Source organism: Otolemur garnettii, unplaced genomic scaffold, assembly GCF_000181295.1.
Source record: "Otolemur garnettii isolate 467f Iridium unplaced genomic scaffold, OtoGar3 scaffold00282, whole genome shotgun sequence".
Classification (NCBI taxonomy): Eukaryota; Metazoa; Chordata; class Mammalia; order Primates; family Galagidae; genus Otolemur; species Otolemur garnettii.
Genome location: NW_003852677.1, coordinates 342,872 through 349,883, shown reverse-complemented (window position 1 = coordinate 349,883; position 7,012 = coordinate 342,872). Strand labels below are relative to the sequence as shown.

At 38.3% G+C, this 7,012-nt stretch overlaps 1 pseudogene; it reads right to left on the bottom strand.

Annotated features, from left to right (window-relative positions):
• Positions 1 to 5,733: 5,733 nt before the first annotated feature.
• LOC100965700 lies at positions 5,734 to 6,689 on the bottom strand (annotated as a pseudogene).
• Between the last annotated feature and the right edge of the window lie 323 nt (positions 6,690 to 7,012).

The window sequence follows — 7,012 nt, the reverse complement described above, 5'->3', positions numbered from 1 at the left end:
AACTCTTGGGCTTAAGTGATTCTCTTGCTTCAGCCCCCCAAGTAGCTGGGACTATGAGAACCTACCACAGTTCCTGGCTATTTTTTGTTGCAGTTGTCATTGTTGTTTAGCTGGCCTGGGCCGGGTTCGAACTTATTACCCTTAGTGTACATGGCTGGCACTGTAACCACTGTGCTACGGGCACTGAACCAATCATGAAAATTTTCATTCATTTTTTGTTTCAAAATAGTGTTTATTTCAGAATATTTAGGAATTTATACTCACAAGACATAGCTAACATCCAAAGTAGAACAACAAAAAATATTAAAGATTAAATGTTTAGTACTAAAGCAGTCTTGAATCTTGCACAATAGCAAGATTGGCTATTAATCTTTTTAATCATTAATAAGACTAGAGTGTTGATCTCTGGCTGATAATTATGGAAGAACACTGAGGAAAATTTCAAACATTAATTTTATATTTCACAAAGGACAGTGGTCATGTTTAGCAAAAACTTCACTTATAAGTTAAAGTATGCTCACTTCAATGCTGTAATTTGATAGTGCTTTTTCCTTTCTTCTCACAAGTAATCAACAAGGTAAAACTACTTCCAATTGGCAATCCAAACAAGGGAGGAGTCATGACTAACCATAGTTGGTGATGTCTGTTGTCACAGCCCCTTGGGCCCCTGTGGCCCTGGTCTTGATCACAGCAGGAAGGAATCAGGCATGACACGGATTAGAAGTACAAGCTTGGTAGGGGGCAGGCTAACCCTTCTTAGCAGGGCTAAGCAACCTCCGCACTAGCCTTTTGTTGAGACCGTACAACACAGGTGAGGGGAGTAATTAACAAATGACTACATGCGGAAGGCTTGGGCTCTTTCTCCATAAGGAGCAATGGCCTGAGGGTCCACCCCTCAGCTGCAGATCATCTTGCTCAGAGGTCATCTGACTCTTGGCGTCCCCTACATTTCCCCCTCTAGTGTGTTAAAGACATTTCTGGATAGGCAAAGAAGAAAATCTGTTGTTGGTTATTTCAGCTGTTCTCCTTACTGAGGAGCTTTCCTTCCTGCTAAGCAAAAGAAGCAAAAGGATATATAAGTATAACAAAAATACACAAACAGAGCTAATCCAGTTAGAAAGGAAACTTATTTTCGCCACACTAGGCATAGGGGAAAACCTGTCCTCTTTGTGCTACTCACCACCAACTATGTGCTATGGGCTGACCCATAGGGCTCATGACACCTTCATGGGAAGTATTAACCATCACCTGAAGCTATGTTAGGTGGGGAAAGGACTTTACTGAACTCAGACCCTTTCCAAAGAGCAGTGTAACTTTATGTAAAGATCAACTGAAAGAGATATAAATCCAACAAGTGAAATTCTCTTACCGTGGCTGATACCAGAATAACCTTTACCTTAAAGCCTGCTGTTCAAGGTCTTTGTTGTCATAACCTTCCAAGGTTTAGACGATTCATCTTAAGCTTACTTGGGGCTTTATATTCAGCCCCAAATAATGAAATCCTGTATCAATCTTTCCACTCTGCATAGAAGTTCCAACTGCCTCTTAGGGAAATAGGGCACTGACAGCTCTTAACTGCTTCCTGTTGATAATGGACAGTGATATGGGAGAGGCAGATAGAGTTCCCACAGAGGAGATTGATCCAAGGTTTCTCTATTATGAAATTACCTAGGCTAAGGTTCTGTGAATAAAAGAAAAGTTAGTGAAAACAAATTTGTTAAGGTATTGGCAAGGTTTCCTGCTCATGTCAAGGCTTAATCCAGAGGGCTGGTAACCACTGCTTCTCTTGATTTTCTGTAATAATATGGGCAAAACCTTGATCCCATTGTAGTACATAACCAGGCTTCCACTCTGACATGTCAGGTTTTCAGAAAATTGATAGTAAAAAGAACTCTAGTGAGCATGTACTTAGGACTATTAAGTTATATGGGATGCTACCTTTCCCCTCCTTTTTATATACAAATAAAATAATTTTTAATATGGGAAGGGCAGTTCTTAATGCTATCTCTTTTCTTGCTAGGCAAAATATGGTAATTGTCAAAGTTCAGAATTCCAGATATGGGCTCTTTAAATGATGAAGCCCAATACAGATGTAAGCACTTAGCTGCTGCTAGGGAAAAATCGTGATTGTAATGTTAATTCCCTTAAAGGTATTTTTAAACTGAGAAAACAAACTAAGAAAATCTCAACTGAGAGAATTTGCTATTTCTTTAACTGTAGGAACTTTCCTTTGATATTTACTTAATGGACAAACAAAAGATTATGCTTTCCTTGCAATCTTTGCAAGCAAAGATTTTTCTCTCGCTATTCCAAAGGTTTTGCTACGAAGGTAGCAAAGGTTTTGGTCCTAAATCCACCCTTCACAGATCTCAAAAGACTGTTACTGGTGGACTAATGGTTCCACCCTTCACAGTTCCTCTCAGAGGCTTTGTTTCTCATGGTCTTCAGTGGTACCACTGTTCATAATTCCTCGATAGCACAGTTTTTCCTGCTTTGAAGCTGCTTTTCCAGAGGAATTTCTGCTAATTAATTCCAGATTTTTTCAAATGGCGCTCCCTAGCACAAAGGTAGTTTAACTTTTAGTTACTCTTCCCTCCCTTTGTTCTCACCTCTCATAATCTTCCAAAGGCTTCACTTGCTTCAGAGTGTCCCTTTCCCCTTTGGGCCATGTCCAGGCTCTTTAGCTGGATCTGGTTATAGTACACAGATGCTGATGAGAGGTCAGTTACCCCTTTACCATGCAGGATCATCTAATATTCCACAAATGTATTTAATGTAATTATTCTCCATCATCATCCATTGGTCTGGTTTAATTTCCTCAGTTTTACACTGAGGCACCACAGGTCTGACCAGGCTGGCAGAGTGCTCCAATGGCATAGAATTGAGTTATACTGATTTTTCGAGAACAGTTTGAAATAAAAATATTACAAACACTGTTTAACTTCTTTCATTTACCAGTGGGTTCTGATTCTGGCCCAACTGGTAATTTCCCTACAATAAAGCCATTCCATTTTTATTAAATTGAGAATGGCATTTGTTTGCCCAGTGAAAGCCTTTTTTATACTTGGGACATATACCTGGAGGTTTACCTGCTCTTTGTTCCTTTTCTTTAGCATTCAACGTTCTTTTCACTTTTAAACACTCTTTTCTCTAATGGCCTAGCTTCCCACATTTATGGCATTTGAGGTTAACTGGGGGATTTACACTCTGATCTCCCAGATGCCCAATTTGAATTGTCATGTCAATATAGCATTTACCTGGTTCTACTATAAGATTATTCATCTGGTCTCTCAACTGTTTTATATCAGCTGCCATGATCTTAATCTCATCTTTAAGCTGTTCCATCTGATACTTCAACTGTTATATATCTCATTTTCCATGATTTTTCTCTACTGATTTTCTTTCAGCCTTCTACCTTTTTACAATTTTTCCTTTTCAATTCTTAGAACCTTTGATTGCCTTAAAGGGACAGGAACTCTCTAGCTGTTTCTTTTTACTCTGGTGTCTTAGTTGTTTTACAAAACTTCACTTCCTCTATTTCTTCACCAGCCTCCTTAATCTACCTCACTTCTTTTCTTTTAAAACAGAACTCTTAACTACCAAAAAGGGATTTGGGTGTTGGTCTCTCAAAAGCTAGAGTTTACCTCCTTCATGTTTACTTGGATGGAGCTGGACCATATTCTTTTTAGTAAAATATCTCAAGAATGGAAGAAAAAGTATCCAATATACTCAGCCTGAGTATGAAAATAATTTGTAGCTTTCATATGAAAGCTATAGCCCAATTATATCCCAAGAATATGGGGAAGGGGGAGGGAAAGGAAGGGGGAGGATGAGTGGAGGGAGGGTGATTGATGGGACCACACCTATGGTCCATCTTACAAGGGTACATGTGAATCTTTCTAAATGTACAATATAAATGTCTTTACACAATAACTAAGAAAATGCCATGAAGGCTATGTTAACCAGTTTGGTGAAAATATTTCAAATTATATATTAAATCAGCACACTGTACCCCCATGATTGCATTAATGTACACAGATATGATTTAATAAAAAAAAAGGACAACAAAAAAAGCTACTTCCTGCTGGCAATGGGCGCAGATATATGGGAAGGCAGTTAGAAGTTCTCTTCCCTAACTTAATAAACTCTTGCAACCTATTCCCAAACTTTTCTCTTTGCTGTTTTACTGAAGGCTTCTCTCACTTCTGAGGCTAAAGGCTTGTTTACTAAAGGTTCTTATCTCCTACTTCTATCTTTTCTCTTTCTCTCTTGTCTAAAGGCTTTTTTCTGCTTTTTTCTCCAGCTGCTTCACAGAAGAGGCAAAAGGCTTTTACCGGCGTTTTTCCCACAGAAGAAGTAGTTAAAATTTGGAAAGAGAAAACATAGGAAAGAAGAGGGAAAACCAAATGAGAAAGGCCTGTTGTTGGCTGTCTTTCTTAGATATTTCTTTTCCCTCTAAATATTTCCCCTTCTCTTTTTTTCTTGTTGCTAAAACTTATTTCCCTCTCAGTCCACATTCACTGAATCCTGCTCACAGCACTATTTGTCACATCCTACTCCTGCCACCACTTGTCAGGTCCCAGGACTGGCCAGGTATCAGGCCCAACTTAACTAGGTTCCCTAGCTTCTAGATTGGCCAAAGGTCCCACTTGCCCTGAGCAGAGTTTCCCTTTGGACTTCCTCCCAGTGTCTACAAAACGCTTCACTTTACCTCCAAGTGTCCCCTTTGGTCCACGTCCCTGGTGTCCTGTTGTGCCTTGCTGTGTCCTGCCATATCCTGCCTGCTACGCCAAACCAGGTTTGACATGAATTAGAAGTACAAGCTTGTAGGAAGTAAACTAGCCCTTCTTAGCAGGGCAGCCCCAAGCACTAGCCTTTTATTGAGCCTGTAAAACACAGGTGAGGGGAGTAATTAACAAATGACTACGTGCTGAAGGCTTGGGCTCCTTCTCTACAAGGAGCACATATGGACAAATGGCCCGAGGGTCCACCCCTCAGCTGCAGATCATCTTTCTCAGAGGTCGTCTGATTCTTGGCATCCCCTATAGTCTGTGAAAGGCAAATTGCCAACTTCTGAGAATAGGTTAACTTCACAAAGGCTGGAGTGCACCCCTTGGCACTTTGTTCCATGAAAAAAGTATAGTTACTGGACTGGATTTTAAAATCCAATACAAACATTCACAACAACTATCCACATTTCTTTCTTTTTTTCTTAAAAAGAAGATGGAATCTCATTCAGTTGCCCAGGCTGGAGTATGGTGAAGTGATCACAGCTCACTAAATGATTATAAACACTTGATTTTTTCTAATATTCAGAAATATCCAATTCAAAGTTGCAAGATTCATTTGAAAAATCATAATGTCATACAAATATAAGTTATTAGATAGTAGGAATAATTGCATGATTCCTGATCATGTTTATATTTAATATATATAAATATAACACTGATTTTCCTGATATTATAGAATAAAAAAACAATGACATTGGTATGTATGTAAAAAAATTAAAGAAAATTTCAGTTAGGTTTCTTTGTTCCCAATATACTCTCAGACAGATTTACAAAATAATATAGAACACAATGTTAATATAGTCCCTTCATTTTGAAAGCCAAAAAAAAGTGAGGTTTAAGTAGTGAGATCATTTCTATTAGTTTATATTTGAACTGATTAATGAGTTAATCAACCATAATTATTTCTTTTTCTAAATGGAAATGAAAATGAGTATCAGCTAATTTAATCTTGTCCAATTGTATGGGTCTCTTTTGGCTGATCAATATGATACAGAAATTCTGCAGTTAAGAAGTATCCAAGATATCCCACTATATCTGGGGTAGTGTCATAATGGTAGTGTACACTTTCTCCATGATGACTAAAAAAATGAGTGTGCTCCAGTTGCAAGTCAAAACCTGGAACTCTGGAGACAAAAACTGGCAGACAAACTAAAGGAGTCTTCATCTCATAAAAATTAAGCCATTTATTGACTTCTTCATCTGAGTTCAAGGGGCAGGAAGAAAATCCTGCTGGCATAATGTGATACTTCACTTTTCCTTTCTGAATTACAAAAGTACCTCCCATCCCTACAGGTTTATCTCCATAATGTTTTTCCAGAGTTTATCTCATACAAGTCACAAAATTAAGATGTCCAGTTCTTTTTGCTTGTACCTCAATGACCTTGCCAGGTTGAACTTCACTGGCAAAAAGATTAGCCGGTAATGCACACCCAAAATCATGATATTTCTCACTGAATTTCTCTAGTAGGAACCCTCCATCTGCAGGGTTAACATGGGCAAAATAACTTCCATTCACAGGAGGTTTGTGTTCACATTCTGTTTGAATAATTGGCATAAACTTAGAATTAAACTCAAAAGTCTGAAACAGACCTGCCCCCGCTCCAAGAATGAAAGCTCCAGGCAGCTTGATTTCTTTTGCAATACTATTCACATCATAAACTTTTTTTTGTTTGTTTGTTTACATGAGGCAATAAGTATGGCACACCTCCTACTTCTGCAATTCTAGTTTTCCCACAGATGCCTTTTATAGGAAAGGTAAATGGTTCCTTAGTCAAGTCAGGGCAATCAACTACAGAGACCTGGACATCTGCAAAGTTATCTTTTAGTCCTTTCTACATAACTCCATCAAGCTCCTCCAGACTTGGCACATGAAAAGAAAACTCAGGAAAAGCCATTTTCTTCTTCAGAGGTGAGATTGTACAAATAAAGCTATTCTTGGTTAATTATCTCAGGAGTTCACAGTTACTATTATCTCAGCATGAACAGTTGCTCCTTGAGGCCAGCACCTGGACCCCAACCTAATTTGAGTACTCTTTAGATTCTAGTTATCAAGCTTTTGTCTGATTCATAATATGCAAATGACTTTTCCCAATATGATAGTCATCTATTTGCTTTGGTTATTGTTTTAGCTTTACAGGAGCTTTTCAGTTTAATTAAGTCCCATTTGTTTATTTTTGTTGTTGTTGCAATTGCCATGGAAGTCTTTTTTTTTTTTTTTTTTT